Source organism: Lolium rigidum, chromosome 1, assembly GCF_022539505.1.
Source record: "Lolium rigidum isolate FL_2022 chromosome 1, APGP_CSIRO_Lrig_0.1, whole genome shotgun sequence".
Classification (NCBI taxonomy): domain Eukaryota; kingdom Viridiplantae; phylum Streptophyta; class Magnoliopsida; order Poales; family Poaceae; genus Lolium; species Lolium rigidum.
The window spans coordinates 341,365,695-341,390,247 of NC_061508.1; the positions used below are offsets into that span (position 1 = coordinate 341,365,695).

A 24,553-nucleotide genomic window follows, 5' to 3' on the forward strand; every position below is an offset into this window, starting at 1 on the left:
TATTAGGTAGTAATCCTGAGAGTTCACGAACTAGTAAGGGGTTTTTTTTGCTTGGGGGAGGAATCGTTCATCTAGCTGTCCCATTTTTTTACGACAAATCATGTAATCACTAAGTTTATGAGCTAGTAATTAATAAGGCTATCAAATGAATTGTAATCCTGATGGAAATGAATCGCGGTTCCTATATTTTTGCGACTAATGAGGCTGGACGGAAGCCCTTTTTTCTACCAGTGAGAGAAATGGATTAGCGTGGGTTCAGTGTTGAAATAGCATAAGGTGCAGGCCCCATTACAAAACTGGTCGTCTTTCTCATGTGTCCTTTTGATTTTATATCTTCAGCGCACCATGTGGTGCATCTCGTCATCTGAAAGCAAGATTCTTTGTTTTCTCTATAAATAAATAAAAAATTAATTACTTTGTTTAACATAATATCAAAAAAATTCTTATTGCGACTTATTCACACTGCACCATTTTTTTTACGCACGAAAAACAACTAATTTTTTTACTTTCAACCCCCCTACGAAAAAATGACCCTCCAAAATGGTGTCACTCGATCACTTGGATGGTGGCTATAGCTCGTATGTTTTCTGTCATGCACTAGTTATTTAATTTTAGTAAAACATTTATTTATTTTTTTGTAAAAATGAACCACTAAACCCATTGAAATATCTCTAGAGAAAATCGAACATTGAAAATAGTGTCCGAGCCACACACACACACACTATCGATTGACGACATTTGCTCCTTGGGACACCTTGTGGTGGTTGTATCAATTGACATCACATCTTCTACAATATATTTCAATAATTTTCGCAACACAGTTGCAAGGTTTGTCAATGTTATGTTGTTGAAGTTGGAAATTAATGTATACTAGCTCTTCCACACTTTCTTACTAACTTTTTGTTTGTTTGTTTGCTTAGAGGGTATTACAGAAAACTTATGAGTGAATCATGGTACTACTATTTTATCTAATCACAAAGATACACACATGTATGAGAGTCTCGATGTGAGAACATACAGTGGTTCAGAGCTTCGACTTAGCTATAGCAAAATTTAAGTTAAATAGATTTAACAAAAATATTTCTGAACTCATTCACGAAGTGTTGGAATGGATCGAGGCGAGACTATGGTAGATATATAGCATCATCCACCAACCACCTTTCCGCTACGCGAACCCTCCACATGTTTCTTGAATCTGGAGATACAAAAACAAAAAAGAAAAAAAAAAGATTGTGGAGACTGCACCGTGGGGGCGACTAATCCACCGCCTTCAGGTTTCGCGTCCGGAGAGGAGGCCGGTTTGGGACACGCTTGGCCTAACCGACCCTGTGTCTCCCATCTATAAAGTACCGCAATCAATCGACTCGCCTTTCTTCAATCCACCAGACATCCCAGATCCCGATAAAGAAAATCTTTGCAATCCTTCGTCAAGGTATTTGTCCTCGCGATCTTCTCCGCTTTTTCTTCGGTTCACAACATAGTTGAATTCCATATAGATCCCTGTTGGGATTCCGTGACTCTGATCTATAGTAATTTCCGCGTTCTATTAGCGGTGTAGATTTCAGTCGAACACTATTTTTGGTGCCGTGATATGTCATCTAAGTTGTTGGTTATGTTTTCCGCGTTCTATTAGCGGTGTAGATTTCAGTGGAACACTATTGTTGGTGCCATGATATGTCATCTACAGTTGTTGGTTAGGTTTGATCTATTTGTGCTGAACGATCTGTATATCAGTTGACCTATATGTGTTCTCGATCTTATATCCGTACGATTTTAACCTAGTGCTGCTGTGTGAGCTGATGGATCAGGCGCTGTTTGTTAGGTTTGATCTATTAGTGTTGAACCTTCTACCCTAATCATATGGATCTGTAGATTATACCCATGTCTTGCTATTAGTATGTACTGATCTATAATCTGCCAAGTTTACCCCGGTTTTGCTCTTCTGCTGATGCATCGTAACTCTGAATCGCCTCATATGTACATCTCCTATCAGGTAATTTGAACTTGAGTACCATCTGCACAGCCGACATGTTAGTACTATCTGCCCGATCATGTAATTTAGACTGGAGTACTAGTTCTGAACTTCTGATTGAGTTAAATTCTTACGTTCCGGTGTTCTTGCTGGTCTACAAAATTCCTATTTGATAATTGTTAACTGCTGATTTACTACTTACCTTTAGAAGATTTAGATGATTACCTCACGGGTTGAATGGTTTTGATTCATGTAATCTTCGTGCACGTCGATCTGGTACGGTCATGGTAACTTGGTGACTCACCCTCGTTTCCATACTATGCAGATGCAGATCTTTGTGAAGACCCTCACCGGCAAGACCATCACCCTTGAGGTTGAGTCCTCCGACACCATCGACAATGTTAAGGCGAAGATCCAGGACAAGGAGGGCATCCCGCCGGACCAGCAGCGCCTGATCTTCGCAGGCAAGCAGCTCGAGGATGGCCGCACCCTTGCGGATTACAACATCCAGAAGGAGTCCACCCTGCACCTGGTGCTCCGCCTCCGTGGTGGAAACTGACTTCTTCCGAAGATCAGTTCATTTGATTGTGCTGCACGCCTGCACCTTATAGCTGTCCGTTGAAGTCGTCTAGTTTGGTTATGTCCTAGTCGTCTGTTGCTACTGTCACTCTCTTAGTCCCGAGCTGTTAGTTTGTGCGAACATCTGCTGCGTATAGCAGTACGGTCTATGCTGCTTTCAAGCGAAACTGAATCTTCTTATTATGTTATTATTGTGGTTAGTCAAAATCTTGTGTGATTGCGGATGCTTTTTGCTGACCCTGTTCTCGATTTAGCACACGATGAATTTGCAGGTGCTAACATGCTGTGGGGCAAGAACCGAATTTGCAATCTTCTCTAAGTAGAGAAAATCTATTTCAGCTTGCTGTGACCGTAATGTCAAAAATGCTGCTACTAACAGCTATAAAAATTTCCGAGAGCCGGTATGAGGATGAGATGACAACCAAACCAACCCGGTAGACAAGGCAATGATCAAGTTCACTCTAACGTCCACTGTCGCACGCTCTCTATCACGCTGATCAGGGGCAAAGCGGGGCCCCAAGATGAACTGACCACTAGAAGTTAGGATCGTGCTTATAGAAACTAAGGATTTGGTGACCACTAAAGTTGATCTTGCTGTGATCGTGGTTGGAGAAACTAAGGATATTAGCTGCTCTCTCCAAGGGCCCACCAGTGCTCTGTCCGTGGCGACGGCCTTCATTTGTTGTCACCTACTTGGTTACTTGTTCTGCAACCCTGCCGTGGACGCCACACACGTCTTCCTCGGCTCTGCGCTCCTTCTCTTGGGCTGTAGCACCGCACCGGTCCAGCTAAATGGCCCAAGAGACCATATACTAGATATTTCGGGCAGAATTGAGTAGCCCATGAAAGTAGCACCAGCTGGCCCGTCCCAGCATCTTGGCCTATGCAAAAGAAATGACCTGCTGATTCCGCGTTGACTGCATCAAAAGCCGTTCGGTCACTCAGCGAAGGAAAATCACACGTTGCCTCGTCGGCTCATCTTTCTGTTTTTTCTTGCTCCTCATCTCCTCAGTCGTTCCAGGTTCCACCGGCGGTCAATCGGTCGGCGGTTCATCGGTCCATGATCTGATCCCTCCCGGTCAACACAGTCTTTTTTTTTTTGCGAAAATTCCACCGATCTATTAATAATCATTAACAACGATACAAAGAGAGCTAAAAGTAATAAAATTACAATTAGGATATTGGACCACCTAGCAAGGTTCCAAAGGACCAGCGCACCAGAGCAGAAGCCAATGATGACAATAGTAGATCAGAAGAGACTGATCTGAAACCACACCAACGAATATAGTCTACTTTGTTCAATTCATTCGCTGCTAAGGTATGGTTTCCATCCTCTACAATCATGAATTTAGGTTTGATATATTGATCATAATTAGATTGTGTTAAATAATTCTATCGATTACTAGGATGGCGAGATATTATCAAAAACAGATGCCTCTTGTAAGAGCTTAGCGACCACACAAAATATTACATATTGAAATTAATATGTGTGGTGTAATTGCTCATTCGATGCTCCGAACTAAACTATAGATTCATTCGCAAAAAAACATAACTCATAGTGTGATCCGAATATTAGAGATGAAGTTAAAAGAACATACTTGTCTATGGTTCCACATGACGTGGCCATTCTTTTCCACGGCGAATGTTTGTGGAAAGAAGTCCACATCACCCCCTTATCTATAGGTTTCGGTCCCTAAACCCCCCTAACTATAAATTGGATCATTTAACCCCCTAACTATTGAAAATCAGGCAAATTACCCCCTAAGGGCTGATGGGCTGTTTTGGTAGCGGTTTAGGCCATTAGTTGACTTCTATTCCCGTTCCTCCTCGATCCTCGTTCCCGTCGGCCGTCGCAACCTGCACCGATTCCGGCCGCCTCCTCCTCTGTCCCAACCAAATCCAGCCGTCTAACAGATGAGCTGGTTGTCGTTGAGCTCGAGCAGCGCAATGAGCACCAGGCCCGCGCCGGGCACGTCGCCGCCAAAGCCTGTTCTTATGCAGCCGCTCCCGTCGAAGTCTATTCGCGAACAGCCCCGGGACACGACGAAGTTGCAACCGGCGAGTCAGAGCACGCGCAGTGCGGCGAGGCCGCTGAGCTCGGTTGGCACCGGGCCCAACGCGAATAGGTTGTGGCGACGCCGACGAGGAAGGCCGAGACCTCGCCGCCGAGCAGGTTCTTCCCGAGCGAGAGCGACTCGAGATCCTTGATCGCGCCGAAGGAGTCCGAGATGGGCACAGTGAAGTTGCCCTCAAGGCTGAGGTAGACGATCCGCGGGAGGTCGGGGAGCGCGCTGGGGAGCGGCCCGCGAACGAGTTTACGGACAGGTCGAGGGCTCGAGGCATGCCAGCGCCTTGCACCCAGCGGCAGCCTTGTGTCGACATCGAGGTTGAGGGATGCGAGGCGAGGGATGCGGTAGAGCGTGGTGGGGAACGGGCCGACGAGGTTGGCGCCCGTGAGGGAGACCGCCGTGACATCGCCGGCGTCGCAGCCCGTCCAACGGCAGGGCGTAGCGTCACTGGGTTCCAGTCTGCTAGTGCGCCGTCAGGCATGGTGAGCGCACGCTTGGCGCCGAGCAGGCAGAGGCCGTCCTCGTTCAGGACGTGCGACGATGTCGGCTGCAGGCTGCATTGAACGCGGTAGCCAGCAGGAGGATGCGGTGGAGGGCGCCCATGGATTTAGTTGGTACGGAGGAGGAGGCGATGGAACGAGGACAGGGGAGCAAGGAGAACAAAAGTCAACGCATTAGCCCTTAAACCACTGTTCACCGTGGCCTAAACCTCCACCAAAACAGCCCATTGGCCTCTAGGGGGTAATTTGCCTGGTTTTGTATACTTAGAGGGTTAAATGACCCAATTTAAACTTAGGGGGTTAGTGACCAAAACCTGATACATAGGGGGTGATGTGGACTTCTTTCAATGTTTGTGCTAGTAGCAATGTATTCTTACTATGGTGATTGCGATCCAATGATTTTTTCTGCATGCAATAATTTATCACGACCCATTCTCTATTTCCAGCTCCGCCATCTCGTTGACACTCTCGCCCACGGTGTGCTAGTTCCACTGGGTTGCTCGGGTTGGCGCCGTCGTGGCAAACGGCCAAACGGCGTCCCCAACGACCTCTTCGTGCCGGGGAACTAGCTATGTTGTGGGACATAACGATGTGTGCATCGCTAGCAGAGCGTAATGCTCTATTTCACACCGTTCCTTTCTCCATGAGAATGTAATGCTCTATTACACACCGTTCCTGTCCTAGTTTCGAGTCCGGCTGCGAGTACCGATCCATTGACGTCAGGTTGTAGCTGTTTTTCTGTGTGTAAAATGTATTGCCATGGTTTCCTTGTGATGTATGTGAATTGTGTTGCGCAAACCCTAGCTGGATATCACACTCAAACTCACACGAGTTCGAGCGAGAAGAGAGAGCGAGAGACGGAAAAACAACGCACACACGAAGGTTTTGCTTTTCTGTCTTTCTCTTACTTTTATTCCGAAGACATGCAAATCATTCCGTGAAGAGCGCAATGCCCACGATTAGATTGTGCCATCCCACGGCCTGGGGCATGCCCGCGGTGACCCTACTTTAGGCGGATAGATTGCACAAACACAACTCTGTTCAACTGAAAAACTTGAACTGAACACGTCTATTCCTAGGTGACGAAACTGATCTTTTCGACACCTAGAACCCTACAAGTTAAAATAGCTAGTTATTCCAACGAATTGATTTTGCACATCGTGAGCATCAGATATCGTTCATGCAATTTTGAAACCCCCTTCTCCCATTCTATGATCGAGATGTGCTGCTTATGTTGGGATGCATATAAATTGGATCAAATGTACTCCAGTATATCTGCCACGAGTTGGCACATATGCATCACTATGGAACATCACAAAAACGATGCCCCCCAACAACCGTTGCGCCCTCTGAAGTTGTCCCACCATCGCAGATCACCTTGAACAGTATCATGAGCAGATCTTTCCCTCCACACCAATCATGAGTTTTTTTTATTCCTCTCGTATATCGTCGTCACGCCTTTAATGATAGGTTTTGAAAAAGATTTTTCATACCAAGGCAACACCTTCAAGAAGGGATGTGACATTGACACTGCTCGGGCCAACAAACTAGACCTAGGCTTTCCCCTGGTACTAGAAGGAGAATGCGACCTAGGCTTTCCCCTGGTACTAGAAGGAGAATGCAGATGGGGTACCCATGACGCCAAGAAGGGATGGCGACACTAGCAGGCGCCTCCTCATCAGTGCCGAATGAGCCGGACAAGGATTTCTCCTGAACCCCACAACTACAATCCCTCAAAGATATGTGGCTTAGAAGCCCTGCGAGGTCTAGGTGCGGAAGTGGTAGGGCACGTCAGCCGCCCATCGGCGGACATGATAGACGCACAACGACCTGCAAAGCTCGGGGTGAACAAGGCCCGCCAAGCACTGCAAATTCCAGGCCCGCCTATCCTGTATCTGGCACGCAACAAGCTCGCGACAACCGTCACCTCCGCCTCGCCGTCGCTCGGAAACCCCACACCATCCCACCCTCACGCAAAAGCCTCACCACCACCACACACGCCACTCACCAGCATGCGCCGCAAGGATCTCAAAGCCACGGGAGGTCACCGTTGAGCCCCCATCGGCAGATCCCGCGCTGCCTAGTCCAGATCTAGCCTGCAGCGAGCACCGACATAACAACGTAGCACGCCACCGGCCTCCAAGCTATGTAGCTTGCCGCCAGGATGTCCCCTCCTACCTCTGCAGATGGGAGGTAGAGCCACCAACCACCACGACTCTGCCTCTACCAGCCACTGCAGAGACGGCGCGAGCTGCCACGGCCCTTGCTGCATGAAGAAATCGCCACTCCCAACTGTCCATATCGACAAGACCACCTCACTGCCCGTCACGCCACCCCTGCAAGTCAGGCCCGAGCGCTGTCACGTTGTAGCGCGCCACGCCCTGGCTTGGAGGGGCTTCCCCGCATCCACCCTCCCGAGCAGGAGGACGACATGTTCGGTCTTTGTTCGATCACACCCTCTATCAGTGCTCAGCAACGGGAAGGTGGAGAGGCGGGGGCCGACGGTAAAGGGATCTAGGATTTCCCCGTGATCGCCACGCGGGGACGACGTTGGAGGGGAAGGGGGAAGAAGCCACTGAAACATGAAACTGGCCACCAAAAAAGGAGCCAAGTGTAGGAGTTATGAACTCCTTATCTTAACACTTTCGTTTGTGGATTGTGAAGCAACAATGTACTCGGTATCTTGTATAGAATCGGACACTCTAGCTTGACGGGAACTCTTCCAACTCACATCACCACTCCATTCAACATTCAAATTGGTTTAGGTTGCGAATTCTAATGAAGACTCCTTGGAATATGTACATAGATCTTGATTCACAATATGTATGCCCTTTATCTCAAGTTCTTTATCAATTTTTTTAATGATTCCTTGTTGGCCATATGATGTTAAATTCACTAGCGCAATTTCATAGTTAATTTGTCACTACCACAGTTTGGAAGAGGTGGCAAGTTCAACGGTCATGTAAAGGACTAGCCATGCTAGTTGATACGTCTCAAACGCATCTATAATTTTTTATGCTTCATGCTTGTTTTACACCAATTTATACGTGTTTTTGCTTACATTTTGTTGCACGTTTACATGATTTCTGGCACTAACATATTAACAAGATGTCACAGTGCCAGTACCCTGTTTTCTGTTGTTTTTGTATTTCAGAAAAATTATACAGGAAATATTCTCGGAATTGGATGAAACAAAAGCCAAAGTCAATATTTTACCGAAACGAAGGCGAAGTCCAGAGGGGGGTCGAAGAGGCGCCACAGGGCGGCCAGAGCTACCCTTGGCGCGGCCTGGCCTTGGCCCGCGGCAAGGGTGCTAGAGATATGTCCAAGAGGAAATAATAAAAGTGTTTATTGTTATATCTTAGTGTTCCTGATAAATGTTTACATCCCATGCTATAATTGTATTAACCAAAAACATTAATACTTTTGTGTTTTGTAAATATAAAGGAGTCCCTAGTAAGCCTCTTGTTAAACTACCTTGTTGATTAATAGATGATCATGGTTTCCTGATCATGAACATTGGATGTTATTAATAACAAGATTATATCATTAGGTGAATGATGTGATCAACATACACCCATAGTAAGCGTAGCATATGATCAAGTCATTAATTCGTTGTGTTTCAAGCTTTAAATATACATAGTAACCTAATCCTTCGATCATAAGATATTGTTAATCACCTACACCGGATGGATGCTTTGATGACACCAAACACTAATGTATAAATGAGTTGTTATAAAGGTGGCATTAAGTGTTCGGAAAGTATAGGGTTGAGGCACTTGTATCAATAGTGGGATTTATCCATCCTAATAACAAATAGATATACTATGGGCTCTCTCGGTGAAATGACATCCAATTAGCTTGCAAGCATGTGAATGGTTCACAAGGGATATCATATCACGGTACGAGTAAAGAGCACTTATCGGTAACGAGGTTGAACTAGGTATAGAGATACCGACGATCAAACTTCGGATAAGTAAAATATCGCAAGACAAAGATAATTGTTTTTTATGTGAATGGTTCTTTCGATCATAAAGTCATCGTTGAATATGTGGGAGCTATTATGGATCTCTAGGTCCCGCTATTAGTTATTGATCGGAGAGGAGTCTTGATCATGTCCACATAGTTCTCGAACCATAGGGTGACACACTTAAGGTTTGATGTCGTTTTAAGTAGATATGGAATATGAAATGGAGTTCGAATGTTGTTCGGAGTCTCGGATGGGATCCAGGACATCACGAGGAGTTCCGAAATGGTCTGGAGAATAAGATTCTGTTGCCTGCCAAAACTCACCGGCGAGCAGCGACGAGCAACACGAAGAGCCGGGAGGCTCCCAGAACTGCTGATGGGCCCTGGTCCCTCGGGCGATGGCCCGCAAAGTCCGGCACACGTCCTGGCTATTGCGAGGGCGTGCCACCTAACCTATACCTGGTCAGGAAGGTGATGGATTGCTTCAATTAGTTTCCTGCATGGCAGACACGTATGTTGGAGATATGCCCAAGAGGCAATAATAAAATAGTTATTATAATATATCTTTGTGTTTATGATAATGTTTGCATACCATGCTATAATTGTATTAAACCGAAACATTGATACATGTGTGTTATGTAAACAACAAGGAGTCCCTAGTAAGCCTCTTGTATAACTAGCTTGTTGATTAATGGATGATCATGGTTTCGTGATCATGAACATTGGATGTTATTAATAACAAGGTTATGTCATTAGGTGAATGATATAATGGACACACACCCAAATGAGCGTAGCATAAGATCAAGTCATTAAGTTCAATTTGCTATAAGCTTTCGATACATAGTTGCCTAAGTCCTTCGACCATGAGATCATGTAAATCACTTACACCGGAAGGGTACTTTGATTACATCAAACGCCATTGCGTAAATGGGTGGTTATAAAGATGGGATTAAGTATTCGGAAAGTGTGAGTTGAGGCATATGGATCAATAGTGGGATTTGTCCATCCTGATGACGGATAGATATACTCTGGGCCCTCTCGGTGGAATGTCATCTAATTAGCTTGCAAGCATATGAATGGTTCATAAGAGATCACATACCACGGTACGAGTAAAGAGTACTTGTCGGTAACGAGGTTGAACAAGGTATGGAGATACCGATGATCGAACCTCGGACAAGTAAAATATCGCGAGACAAAGGGAATTGGCATCGTATGTATATGGTTCAATCGATCACTAAGTCATCGTTGAATATGTGGGAGCCATTATGGATCTCCAGATCCCGCTATTGGTTATTGCTCGGAGAGGAGTCTCGACCATGTCTGCATAGTTCGCGAACCGTAGGGTGACGCGCTTAAGGTTCGATGTCGCATAAGTAGATTTGGAATATGGTATGGAGACGAAGTTTGTTCGGAGTCTCGGATGGGATCCAGGACATCACGAGGAGGTCCGGAATGGTCCGGAGAATAAGATTCATATAAGGAAAGTTGATTTCTAGGTTTCGGAAAAGTTCGGGATTTTTCGAGTGAAAGATCGGGAAGGTTCTAGAAGGTTCCGGGGGTCCCACCAGTGGGCCCACGACCCTAGGAGGCCTAGCATGGGCCGAGGGGGTGCACCCTAGCCTAATGGGCCAGGGGCACATGCCCCTCAAGGCCCAGGCCGGCCAACCCTAGGGTTTTCCCCAAAACCCTAGGGGGATCAACTTGGGGGGAAGAATTCCCCCTCCCCCCTTTGGCCGCCGGCCCTAGATGGGTTTGGGGCATTGGGGGGCCACCCAAACCGACCTCCCCCCTATATAAAGAGGGGAGGGGGCAGGGGGCGTTCACCCCTTCCACAGCAAGTTCTGGCCGCCCCCCTCTCTCCTCCATAGAGCTGTTCCGGCTTGGCGAAGCCTGCAAATTTTCTCCTCCACCACCACCACCACGCCGTCGTGTTGTTGGGATTCTGAGGAGATATACCACACCTCCGCTGCCCGCTGAAACAGGGAGAGGACGGGCTTCATCGACACCGTACGCGCGACCGAGTACGGAAGTGCTGCCGGATTGCGGCACCGGGGACGATCGTCTACATCAACAACGAGATCCGATCTCGTAGGCTTTGGAAATCTTCAAGGGTTAGTATCTTATCAATCTCGTTGCTTCGATCTTGTAGATTAGATCTTGGGTGTTCCATAGATTAGATCTTGGATTTATTCGTCTTGCGGTAGGAAAATTTTTGTTTTCTATGCTACGAACCCCATCAGTGGTATCAGAGCCATGTCTATGCATAGATCTGTTGCACGAGTAGAACACAATGGTTTTGTGGGCGGTGATGCTTTTGTTGCTTTAGTTTGTGCACTTTGCTTCTTGCGGGATGGTGGGATGAAGCGGCCCGGGCTAACTTTACATGACCGCGTCTCATGAGACTTGCTCCACGCTTGACATGCAACTTGTATTGCATAAGTGGCGTTGCGGGTGTCTGTCTCTCCCACCATAGTGAAGATTGTAATTTTGCACTTCTATTGACAACACTAGTATCACTGTTGTGGCTCATGTTCGTAGTTAGATTGGATCTTACTCGAAAACCCTAAACCACGTAAAATATGCAAACCAAATTAGAGGCGTCTAACTTGTTTTTTCGGGGTTTGGTGATGTGATATGGCCATGATGTGATGATGATTATATTTGATGTATGAGATGTTCATTATTGTATTATGGCAACCGGCAGGAGCCTAATGGTTGTCTTTAAATTTGTTAAGACATGCGTGTCTATTCATCATGTAATAGCGTTATTTCAAGTAGTTGTTATAGTAGCTATAAGTGATGGACAACCATGAAGCGGCGCCACAGACCTTGGTGCAATGCTGGTAATGATGGAGATCATGATAATGTGCTTGGAGATGGAGATCAAAAGCACAAGAAGAAAGGCCATATCATATCACATATTATGAATTGCATGTGATGTTAATCCTTTATGCATCTTATCTTGCTTAGATCGCGACGGTAGCATTATAAGATGATCCCTCTCACTAAATATCAAGATAATAAAGTGTTCATCCTTAGTATGCACCGTTGCTAAGACTTGTCGTTTCGAAGCATCTCGTGATGATCGGGTGTGATAGACTCTACATGTGCATACAACGGGTGCAAGCCAGATTTGCACACGCGGATACTAAGGTTGCCTTGACGAGCCTAGCATGTACAGACATGGTCTCGGAACACGGGATACCGAAAGGTAGAGCATGAGTCATATGAATGATATGATGAACACTTTGAGTGTTCGCCTTTGAATCTACATCTTTTCTCGTGATGATCGGACTTGGTGTAGTGGATTTGGTTCGTGTAATCACTAAGACAATGCGAGGGATGTTGTTTTGAGTGGGAGTTCACCTAGTTAATTGAAGAATTAAAAATGAACTCAAATTATCATGAACATAGTCTGAATAGTATTTTGAATTAAAATTTTTAGAATTGGCATCTGTTTTCTACTGTGCGCTAGTCTTGTAATTGAGATAGAAATACTGTTGAGTCTGACAAGTAACTTTACGAACTGGTACCGTATTGTTAAAGAATCAAGATATGATTAAGTCCTAATGCAAACTTTTAGTAAACCTCACATTGATGATTCAAAGAGCAATGGTTTCAATTAGTACCTTAAATCATCTTGTCTCCGTGAAACTTGAAGTTCAAATCCGTTTGAAAAGTAAGGAGCTGAAAATTTTGTTTTCAGAAATGAGCAAGGTATGAGATATATGTGATATCTAAGACTTTATTGCAAGATGATAGAATATAATCTAGTGAGACTACATAAACTCATAAGTTTTATGGGAATGTACGAAGGTTGAAGATGCTAGGCATCCCAATCCTCCAACTAGTTGGGCACTAACGATATTCGCATATCCATGAAGTGATCGTCCTTAGTATGCACCGTTGCTAAGACTCGTCGCTTCGAAGCATCTCGTGATGATCGGGTGTTATAGATTCTACGTGTGCATACAACGGGTGCAAGCCAGATTTGCACATGCGAATACTAAGGTTAAACTTTACGAGCCTAGCATGTACAGACATGGTCTCGGAAAGTCGTCATGATTTGATGGATAAAATTATGAGTGAAATTGTTCATTACATTAAGAGGTTACTAATAGTGAAATCTAGAACACTTGTCATGTGATGGTCAATTTCAAGGTAAGAACCTCAAGGTTATTGGTATTTGACCAATGGACCTAGAAGTTATTGAAGGTGAAGTGTTCTCTGAGAATGAGGAAAGATAAAAGAGAAACTACAAAAGATATTTTGGCAGAAAGAAAGAAAAGACTAGAAAGTCTAGCTCGGGTGTATATAGATGATATACATGTTATGGATGTATTCCTTGTTTGGTCACACAATGAAATTCTTGGGTAATTGTACCATATTGGTTGGTATGAGGTGTCATACAAGAGAACGCAATACAAGAATACAATGGCCTAAGTGATCGACAAGGAATATGGTAGAAATGCACGTCTGGAACAAAATAAAGTGTTATTGTGTTCGTCGTTGGCATTTTATCTAGCCCTTCGGATTTTATAATAAAGAACTTTACAATGGTTGTTATGTTCTAGTCAAATGAAAACAATGAGTTGTTCAATTATGACATATTCCATGTACGATGGATAAGTTATTATAAATCTTTATGGTGAAGCACACATGCATAACACTGACGTTAAAATACCATAAGGCAAATGATATGAATTCCACTCATTAGTGGAACCGCCATTTAGGCCATGTTAGAAAGGAACGCATGAAGGAACTCCATTTGAATGGATTTTTGGAGTCATATGATTTTTGAATCATTTGGCGCTTGCAAATCTCTTCTAAAGAGAATGACTTAAATACCGTTCATAGGCCAAGAGTTGAACGGGCAACTAACTTAGTGGAAACATACATGATGATGTATATGGTTCACTTGGGCATAGTTGTGTGCGGGAGATTCTTCGACTTCATGAAAACTTCCAACAATGAATTGAGTGTATATATGTGGATATATTTATTCGATAAGGAAGAAGTTTGAAACATTTGAATGGATTCAAATAAATTTCAGCATGAAGTGAAAATCATCGTAATAGAAAAGTCAAATATCTGTGATTGGATCATGGTGGAAATATTTGAATTACGAGTTTTAGCGAACATCTAAGAGAGTTATGAAATTGTTCTACAACTCACGTTTCTTGGAGCATCATAGTGATGATGAAGTATCCGAGAGACGTATCCAAACCTGTTGGGTTAATGATGAGATAAAATAAAATGATGCCATTATATTTTGTGGATTATGCTTTAGAGACTACCGCTTTTACACTAAATAGAGCGTCATCATAATCCGTTGAAATGACACCATATGAGTTATGGCATGGGTATAAACCCTAATAGTCCTTTCTTAGATTTTGGTATGCGTAGCATAAGTAAATGAGTTTACAACCAAAATCGGATGAATGTCTTTGTTGGTTATCCCATGAGAATTGATTGGGAATTCTTTCCACTATGAAGTCAAAGACAAAAGTGTTTGTCGATGTTTCTTACTTATTTCAAAGAAATTGTTTCTAGCGAACTATTTGAGTGGGAGGACAATGGAACTTGATAAGGTTTATGAACCTGAGCATGATGATCAGAGTAGCACAACATCGGAAATGGTTCGGAAGCGACTACGAAGATCATGGCTCCCATGTCTACAAAGTGTTATAGTCATGGAGATCAAAGTACTTATTGAACCTTGTAGATGTGGTTTATTTTGTGATCAAATAAATGATTTGTGGACAAAGGATTGTTTTTGAACAATGATAAACCAACTACATACAAAGAAGTTATGATGGGCCCTGACTCCGTTAAAATGGCTATGCGCCATGAAATCCAAGATAGATGAGTACTTTTTGAAAGCATATGGATCTATAAAATAGATGGACTTGGATGGAATATCCTCAAAGAAGCTTGACTTATCGAAAAGTTGTTTACGACAAAGTTCAAAGAGTTGACTACGATAAGATTAGATCTTCCGTGGCAATGCTTATAGTCTATGTGGATTATTCTAGTAGTCGCTACATATTTCTTTTATGAGATATGATAGTAGGATGGCAGAAATACATTCCTTACCAGAAGTGTGTATGAAGGATGTATACTAGATACAACCAAGAGTTTTGCTGGTCCGTGGAATACTAGATAGGTATACAAATTTCAATTGGATGAAGTGAGTATCGCGGAGTTGGAATCTTCACCGGATGAAATAATCAAAGAGTTTTGATTTCATCAGAAACGATGAAGATGCTTGCATTTGCAAGAAATTAAGTGGGAGCGCTGAGACATATTTGTAATACTTTATGTAGATGACATATCGTTGATTATAAATAGTGTAATTATAAAATTGATTAAAAGGTTTCATTGAGAATTAACATCAATGAAAGGATATGAATTGAAACATATTTAGTGTCAAGATCTATGAAGATAGATTGAAACACATAATAAGTTTAAGTTAAAGTACATAGAATGAATATTGAAGTAGTTCAATACAAAATGTTAAGAAGATGTTCTTTTCATGTGAAGGTTTAACAAGACTTGAGTGTATTTGACACTCGATGAGTAAATACACATGAGTGATTTCAGATCACGAATAATATGTACGAAGTCAGATGTCCTGTGCTCTAAAGTGTTACGAGCATATACCAGAATGATTCATGTAATGATCATTGGACAACAGTGAGAATATCCCTGAGTGCTTTAGAAGAACCAAGGGTATATATATATAGTTTTTGTATGGGGTAATGACAAACAAATCGCTGTAAGGTGTTGCACCGATATTGTTTTGATCACATATAAGAATAAAATTTCAATCTCAATTAGGCTAAGTGTTATTTAAAAGGTAGCACAATGAGCTAGAATATGTCTATGCTAGATTTAGATGAGTTCTAAATATTGTGACGGATTCTACAAATGAAGGCAGAGTATGTCATTGTTTTGACAATGACTCGATGATGTTAAGTCGAGGAGTTCTTTGAGAACTTGGTGTAGTTCCGACAGTGTCGAACTTTGAAGCTATATTGTGTGTGACAATATTAGTGACTTATTTCGGACCGCGGAATTAAGGTTCCACCGGAGGACTAAGCATATACAATTAATGCCGACTCATTTGGAAAATGAGTGATGCGTTGAGACGCAAATGAATTGCAAAATACATACGTTTCGAGCATGTCGGATCCGTTGACTAAAACCTCTCCCGTGAGCAAAACATGATAAGCACCGGAAGGCCAAGGTGTTATATCTTTACATATGTAAACTAGATTATTGACTCTAGTGCAAGTGGGAGACTGTTGGAGATATGCCCAAGAGGCAATAATAAAATAGTTATTATAATATATCTTTGTGTTTATGATAATGTTTGCATACCATGCTATAATTGTATTAAACCGAAACATTGATACATGTGTGTTATGTAAACAACAAGGAGTCCCTAGTAAGCCTCTTGTATAACTAGCTTGTTGATTAATGGATGATCATGGTTTCGTGATCATGAACATTGGATGTTATTAATAACAAGGTTATGTCATTAGGTGAATGATATAATGGACACACACCCAAATGAGCGTAGCATAAGATCAAGTCATTAAGTTCAATTTGCTATAAGCTTTCGATACATAGTTGCCTAAGTCCTTCGACCATGAGATCATGTAAATCACTTACACCGGAAGGGTACTTTGATTACATCAAACGCCATTGCGTAAATGGGTGGTTATAAAGATGGGATTAAGTATTCGGAAAGTGTGAGTTGAGGCATATGGATCAATAGTGGGATTTGTCCATCCCGATGACGGATAGATATACTCTGGGCCCTCTCGGTGGAATGTCATCTAATTAGCTTGCAAGCATATGAATGGTTCATAAGAGATCACATACCACGGTACGAGTAAAGAGTACTTGTCGGTAACGAGGTTGAACAAGGTATGGAGATACCGATGATCGAACCTCGGACAAGTAAAATATCGCGAGACAAAGGGAATTGGCATCGTATGTATATGGTTCAATCGATCACTAAGTCATCGTTGAATATGTGGGAGCCATTATGGATCTCCAGATCCCGCTATTGGTTATTGCTCGGAGAGGAGTCTCGACCATGTCTGCATAGTTCGCGAACCGTAGGGTGACGCGCTTAAGGTTCGATGTCGCATAAGTAGATTTGGAATATGGTATGGAGACGAAGTTTGTTCGGAGTCTCGGATGGGATCCAGGACATCACGAGGAGGTCCGGAATGGTCCGGAGAATAAGATTCATATAAGGAAAGTTGATTTCTAGGTTTCGGAAAAGTTCGGGATTTTTCCGGTGAAAGACCGGGAAGGTTCTAGAAGGTTCCGGGGTCCCACCATTGGGCCCACGAACCTAGGAGGCCTAGCATGGGCCGAGGGGATGCACCCTAGCCTAATGGGCCAGGGGCACATGCCCCTCAAGGCCCAGGCCGGCCAACCCTAGGGTTTTCCCCAAAACCCTAGGGGGATCAACTTGGGGGGAAGAATTCCCCCTCCCCCCTTTGGCCGCCGGCCCTAGATGGGTTTGGGGCATTGGGGGGCCACCCAAACCGACCTCCCCCCCTATATAAAGAGGGGAGGGGGCAGGGGGGCGTTCACCCCTTCCACAGCAAGTTCTGGCCGCCCCCTCTCTCCTCCATAGAGCTGTTCCGGCTTGGCGAAGCCCTGCAGCTTTTCTCCTCCACCACCACCACCACGCCGTCGTGCTGCTGGGATTCCGAGGAGATCTACCACACCTCCGCTGCCCGCTGGAACGGGGAGAGGACGGGCTTCATCGACACCGTACGCGCGACCGAGTACGGAAGTGCTGCCGGATTGCGGCACGGGGACGATCGTCTACACCAACAACGAGATCTGATCTCGTAGGCTTTGGAAATCTTCAAGGGTTAGTATCTTATCAATCTCGTTGCTTCGATCTTGTAGATTAGATCTTGGGTGTTCCATAGATTAGATCTTGGATTTATTCGTCTTGCGGTAGGAAAATTTTTGTTTTCTATGCTACGAACCCCATCAACGTAAACATTAAATCCGAGCCTCGATCGGCTCTCAGGTTACCCTGTGAATCGGCTCAAAGAGCCGATTGACCCATGGTTCGTATTGGATCTACGATAACATGGGGGTCCTGCTTTATCAATACCAAGTCAAGTCGATCTACGATAGTCTATGGCTTTCACCGCATAATTGGAACGTCCTACGCGTAGTTGAGCCTGGCAGATACGAAAGATAACAGAAAACTAGTCCTAGAAGAGGCCTAAAAACCAACACAGAGTCAATTCCCGGAACACCCCCTCTTGGATCGGCAAACCATATCTTACGCATTACTGGATCATTCAACTCGTTTGCAAGGCCTAACCATGCGGATATCAAACTAATCCTTGGAGAACAAGGAACGACCATAACAGATCAGATCTACTAAATAAAGACCAAGCAAAACTCTGCTCTTACACCTAAAATAGGTGCAAAGGCAGCTAGATGTTTAGGAGCAACATAACTAAACCAACATATCAGAAAAGTGTCGATGTTTAGTCCCAACACATCTATGATAACAGTATTACTCGCCATCAACAAAGCTTCAGTACGAGCAACACAAAAAACAACGAATAAACCGATACTGCCTAGATCGCAAGATGCGATCTGGGCAGCATGACGCTTACCCGGAAGAAACCCTCGAAACAAGGGGTGGCGATGCGCCTAGATTGTGTTTGTTGTGAACGTGATCGTTCTCCTTTCTCAATAACCCTAGGTACATATTTATAGTCCGTAGACTTTCTATCTTTGGAATAAACCTAACTGTGTACGAACTAAACTCTATCTCTTAATTCTAAACTGAAACGTGATCTACCATAATGTACAGATATGCGGGCAATCTAGCCCAAACTCTCGCACAAGGCCGATTCAGAAACACTTTATGTGCATATCCTCTAAGCACATCTTAATCACGGCCCATCTCCCAATTTGGCTAAAATCTGGCGATAACACATGCCCCCTGGTTTTGGCAATAATAATTCCAAAACCACTCTGTTTTCCCTCATCGTGATTTGACATAGCAGAGCAGAACCGCGTTGCAGAGCCGAACCGCTACAGTGCCCTTTCATCATGATGCCTTGCCTTCTCAACTTCTCCGTACTGCACGATTTGACGGTTTTGGCACCGCATCCTCGAAAACTGCCACATCATTGAATCATCTTCCACTGCATCCCCTTTATTTAACCTCATCCGAGCAGTTCGCCCCTTCATCCTCTTGCTCTACATTAGCAATCGAAACTCCCTTCCTCTACCATGGACTCCTCCTCCACCTCCTGCTCTTCGGGCCTCTCCTCCCAATCCTCCTCCTCCCGTGAGCCGATGCCGGAGTACGACCCGATAGCGGCGTACGAGGCCCTCGCCCCACTGTGGTGGGACGAGGCGGACTAGGACTTCTCCGTCGGGTCAGAGGATGACGAATCCTTGACCGACGGGGAGGACAACCTCCAGTTCCTCATCGACGGGGATTTGGAGGAGGAGAGCAACGACGACGCCTTCTCCTGGGGCGAGGATTATCTCTCCTCCGATGAGGAGAAGGAAGCGCAGGACGACACCTCCTCCGACGAATACCCACCGGCGAAGCGCTTCCGCGCCGGGTCGGAGGACGACGACGACGACGACGAAGAAGAAGACGAAGCCCCTGCTGGCGGTTTCAGCAGCGACGAAGACATTGCCGGCAGCAGCGCCGACGGCAGCGCCGACGGCAGCGCCGACGGCGACGACGAGGGCGGCGATGGCAGCGACGAAGACATCGCCGGCAGCAGCGCCGACGGCAGCGCGGACGGCGACGACGAGGGCGGCGATGGCAGCGACGGTGCCGGCCCCTAGACTAGGGACTACTAGAATAGGGCTAGTAGTAGTATATTAGGTAGAAGATCATCCTTTTGAGAGCAATCGACTCTTACTGTAAAAAACCCTCTTATCAATGAAGAATGCTTCTGTGTTTGATTTTTCCGATTGTCAAAGTAGGTCAACGCACCAAAGAGCCGATAGCAACGCATCGGTCTTTTACCATAAAACGTCAGCAAGGCCAGACTCCGTTAGACAGGTCCAAGCGGACATTCCCCAAATTCAAACGACAACCTGTGACCCTCATCCAAAGGACCAAACTCAGATCTCCAATTGCCCATCGAACAGATTCGACTCGCGGCAACGCGAGTCACAGATCCCCAACCGCGCAAGTTCATCTCCGCCGGCGAATCAGATGGCGGAATCGTCCAACGCCAACGCAACGGTCTCTGGCCTGAAGGTAATCCTTAACTGCCCCTCGCCATCCGAGCATAGTGTTAGAACTAATAGCAAACACCTGAATTAATGCCTTATTCCACCATTAATTTTAGGTATCAGACATTATGTTGCCGCATCCTTCTCTTCCAAACTCTCTTTGCCTTGGCCCCCGTACTGTCGAGAGCCCTGCTCATCTGATTTCTTGCGAGGCCAATAGGATCCCCTTCGTGCACCAGAATTTAGATCTAACTTCCTGGACCGACTACTTACGAGCCTGGCCTAACCCTCCTGAAGATTGGGTTTCCTGGTACAGTAGAGTATCCAAAACTTACCAATCCACATGGGAAACTACAGGAATAGCCGATGCTCTGTCCTTATCATTGTCTCCCCTTGAGAAGCATGAAAACATTCTGAAAACCATCGGCTACTTCTGGTCTGATGCTCTGAACTGCTTCATGTTTGGCCACGGCCCCATGACACCAACTCTGCTAGATGTGGTAATGATCACTGGCCTAGACGTTACATCCCCCAGCCCCTCTGCTTTTATGCTGCCAAAGGTCCCTTTCAAGCTCTCTTCCAAAACAGAGTGCACAAACTGGGGTGCTTACCTTCGTCGCCACATGAAAAATAAAGGCCCTGTAACAGAAAAAGAACACACGACCTTCCTAAATTTCTGGTTGGAACACTTCATATTTTGTGGCCCTTCACTTGCTCCGACCAAGAATTATCTTCCCTTAGCATATGAACTCGCCAGAGGCACCCAGCTTGGCATCGGCAAACTCTTCCTTGGAGAGGTCTATCGATATCTCCAACTAATGTCCGTCAAATTATCTTCCCAAAAGGCAGTCAAAACAGGAGGTCCCTGGTGGTTTATTCAGCTATGGGCTCAGCTGTATTTCCAGAACCATATCCCAAACTTCCCACTTTTGGCCACTTGCACCTTTCCAGATGTTAACGGGAAGCAGATCCGATGCACTAGCTACGGCCAAGCCTTGTATAGCCTTCCAGGTAGTAAACTGATCCCCAAGGAAGCATCAAAGTGGTTCAGTATTTTCTTCCAAGGCCTGGACAATCCTCTCTTCTTTCCTTACACGGAATCTGAAAATTTTGAAAACCCAGTCTCCTTCAGGCTAGATAGCTTTGCCGATGACACCAGCACCCGGCAATTGTATTCCATCATGATCCGTCCCTGCTTCCTTCCAGTTGGCATGAGCACATCAAACAGAATAATCAAACCTGGTTATGAGTCCTATCAGCCTGTCGTAGCAGCCGGGCAGTTTGGTCTTGGGCAGGTGTCTCCCCATTTCTTCCTCCATCACTTAACACAGAGCAGAGCTGACTTGCCCGATCTCCTCACCGGTCGGAGGTGTTACTCTTTCTTTGATGCTCTAGCCATCCCAATTCCTAACAACCTCTCATTCACCTCGTCAACCGATGGTTTTGAGACATGGTGGTCAATGTGGAAAACTCATGCCTTCAGGAGAGCTCTGGGACCGTTGCTGAAACAACTCGATGCTGAATACGATATCCCCGCAGAACAGGTACTACCACTCGCAAATTTTCTTGAAGTGGCTTACAATGATTTTTATAACCTTGTTCTGTCTCCTTGCAGCAACAAGATGGTCCAGAACCTACACATGATGATGGCTCCCCCTTTGAATTCTTCCCACCGGCACCTGTGGTCCTCTTCTGCAAAAGCTCGCCACCCTTGAAAAAGGTCGTGATGCAGAGCCAGCCGATTTCACCAAAATCGGCTTCCAAGAGCAGAGTATCTTCCGGGCCAACTGCCCCCCGAGCCCCAACCAAGGCGAGAACAGCGATGAGGAAAGTAGCCGCCAGTAAAACTTTGATGCGCCGGAGCCCTTCTCGAAATCAAGAGAGCTTGCACGTACGTCGATCCATGCCTTGACTGATTTCATCTATCCTTATGGGCTTCTGCAAACATGCTTGTGCTTACTACCCTTTTTTATATGTAGGCTTCCACCGAAGACAACTTCACCGAGGAAACACAATCCAATCGAGGGGATTCGAGCTCGGACAACTCTGGGAAAATCACCATGCAGAGCCAGCCAGATTTGCCACCATTGGCTTCCAGGAAAAGGCCAGTTTCTGAACCTGTTGCCCCCCAAGCTCCAATCAAAGCGGGGCAGGGCGTGAGTACCAAGAGGACTCGAAAGGAACCGCAAGCCCCTTCATCAAACCAAGAGGCTTCAAATGTAATTACCCTCCATACTCTTCCCGGCTCACCTTTTATGCTAATCCATTGCTGCTCACATCGGCTAACCACCTCCTTCGCAGACTGATGACACTTCTAGTGGAGGAGTCGAGGAAGTACAGATGTCCTCCGCAAACCTGGATCTAGTAATCCCTAAAAGTGCCGTTGACAAGGTCGCCAATTTGGCCAAGCCCCTAGCAGCAACACAAGAGCCGATTACCTCATCATCGGCTGTCCCCTTGGTTTCAGGAGAGGTATACTCGTTTTGCTTGGCTTACCCTTCTCTTTTGCTGCATACTGACGCTGTTTTTGTTTGTCAGGGTTGTGACCTCTCGGGCTTGCTCACATTCGACCCTGAATCCATCGAACCAACTCCTTCTACGGCATGCGACGAACCACGACCCAGTGCTATCCAACATCAATTCCAGCGTCTCAAATCCTTGCTTTCCTCCCCGATCGAGACGTTGGTTGAAAACCCCAAAGAAGTAAAGAGCGTTCTTGACGAAATCAAGGACCATCTCACGGTAACGTTGCAGGTGAAACTTTGGCCGGTTGTGACTCTGTCTGTCTATGGGTCAAGGGTGAAGCTAGCTCGTCAGAGAATCGATCTACGCCACGCCCAACTTCCGTTGAAGGCCGATATTGCAGACAAATGTCAGCGGCTCAATGAGAAAAAGGCGGCCTTGGATGCCAAAACTGACACCTCTGTCAGCACCGCCGAGCTTGAAACCTTGCGAAAGGAACTGGAGGCCCTTGAAGAGAGGGTTCGGGCAACCAAACAGCTTATTTACGACAAGGAAGCTCTTATTGCCCGCTCCCAAGAGGAAGCAGAAGGCCTCAAAGCTCAACTGCAAACTGATCTGGCAGAGATACATGCCCTGAACAAACAGCTAGTGACGGGCGAGGACAAAGATGACGAGGCCGAGATCGCCGAGGTGGATCGTGTCCGTGCTGACGCCCTCCGTGCCTTCGAGGCATTCCTTCAGTAGAGCCTATCCATGTAACCTGATACCTGCTTGTAACAGTTTGTACCTCTAGAGTCAATGGCTGCGCATCGGCTTTTTAGTCTAAAGTCGATGTCTGTGCATCGGCTGTGTTGGCTTTTTAGTCTAAAGTCGATGTATGTGCATCGGCTGTGCTTTGCGTCCTGTTGCTTTGTATATTTTTTTTACTGGCCGATTTCATGCATCGGCCCCCATATTTCACTGTCCATCATCCCACATACTTGGGAAATATTTCTTGAGATGTTGACCATTGACAGCCACTGGGAACTTCACACCACTCAGCTCCTTGAGCATGTATGCGTTACCCTTTAAAACTTGGTCGACCCTGTACGGCCCGTGCCAATTTGGAGACCATTTACCATACGTTGCATCCTTAGTCCCCAATGGCAATACAGCCTTCCCATACCGCATCACCAACGTGGAACTCCTTTGGTCTCACCTTCTTATTATATGCGCGAGCTACCTTGGCTTTGTTCTCTTTAATTTTCTCAAGCGACCACAGTCTAAGTTCCGTTAGATCCTCAATGCTATCGCTCATCAGGGCCGCATATTCTTCAGTTGTTAAATCATTCTAAAACGTAATACGTCTCGACCCAGCCGTGATTTCCCAGGGCAATACGGCTTCTTGTCCATAGACCAGATGGTATGGTGAAGTTTTTATCGCTCCATGACATGACATGCGATAAGCCCACAGAGCTTCTGACAATACCTCGTGCCAACGTCTAGGGTGCTCATCGACTTTCCTCTTAATTAGCTTGATAAGGCTCTGGTTGGATGCTTCAGCTTGCCCATTTGCTTGAGCATAGTATGGAGACGATCGGATCAACTTAATTCCCATGTCCTTGCAGAACTTTCTAAACTCGTGAGAAACGAAGACCGAACCTCCATCGGTCGTGATAGTCTGGGGAATCCCGAATCTATGAATGACATGTTCTTTCACGAAATTCATGACATCTTTCGATGCCACTGACTTCATA

General features: G+C 45.4%; 1 pseudogene; it reads left to right on the forward strand.

Annotated features, from left to right (window-relative positions):
* Positions 1–24,553, forward strand: part of LOC124664018 — an 84,725-nt pseudogene that overhangs the window by 8,284 nt on the left and 51,888 nt on the right.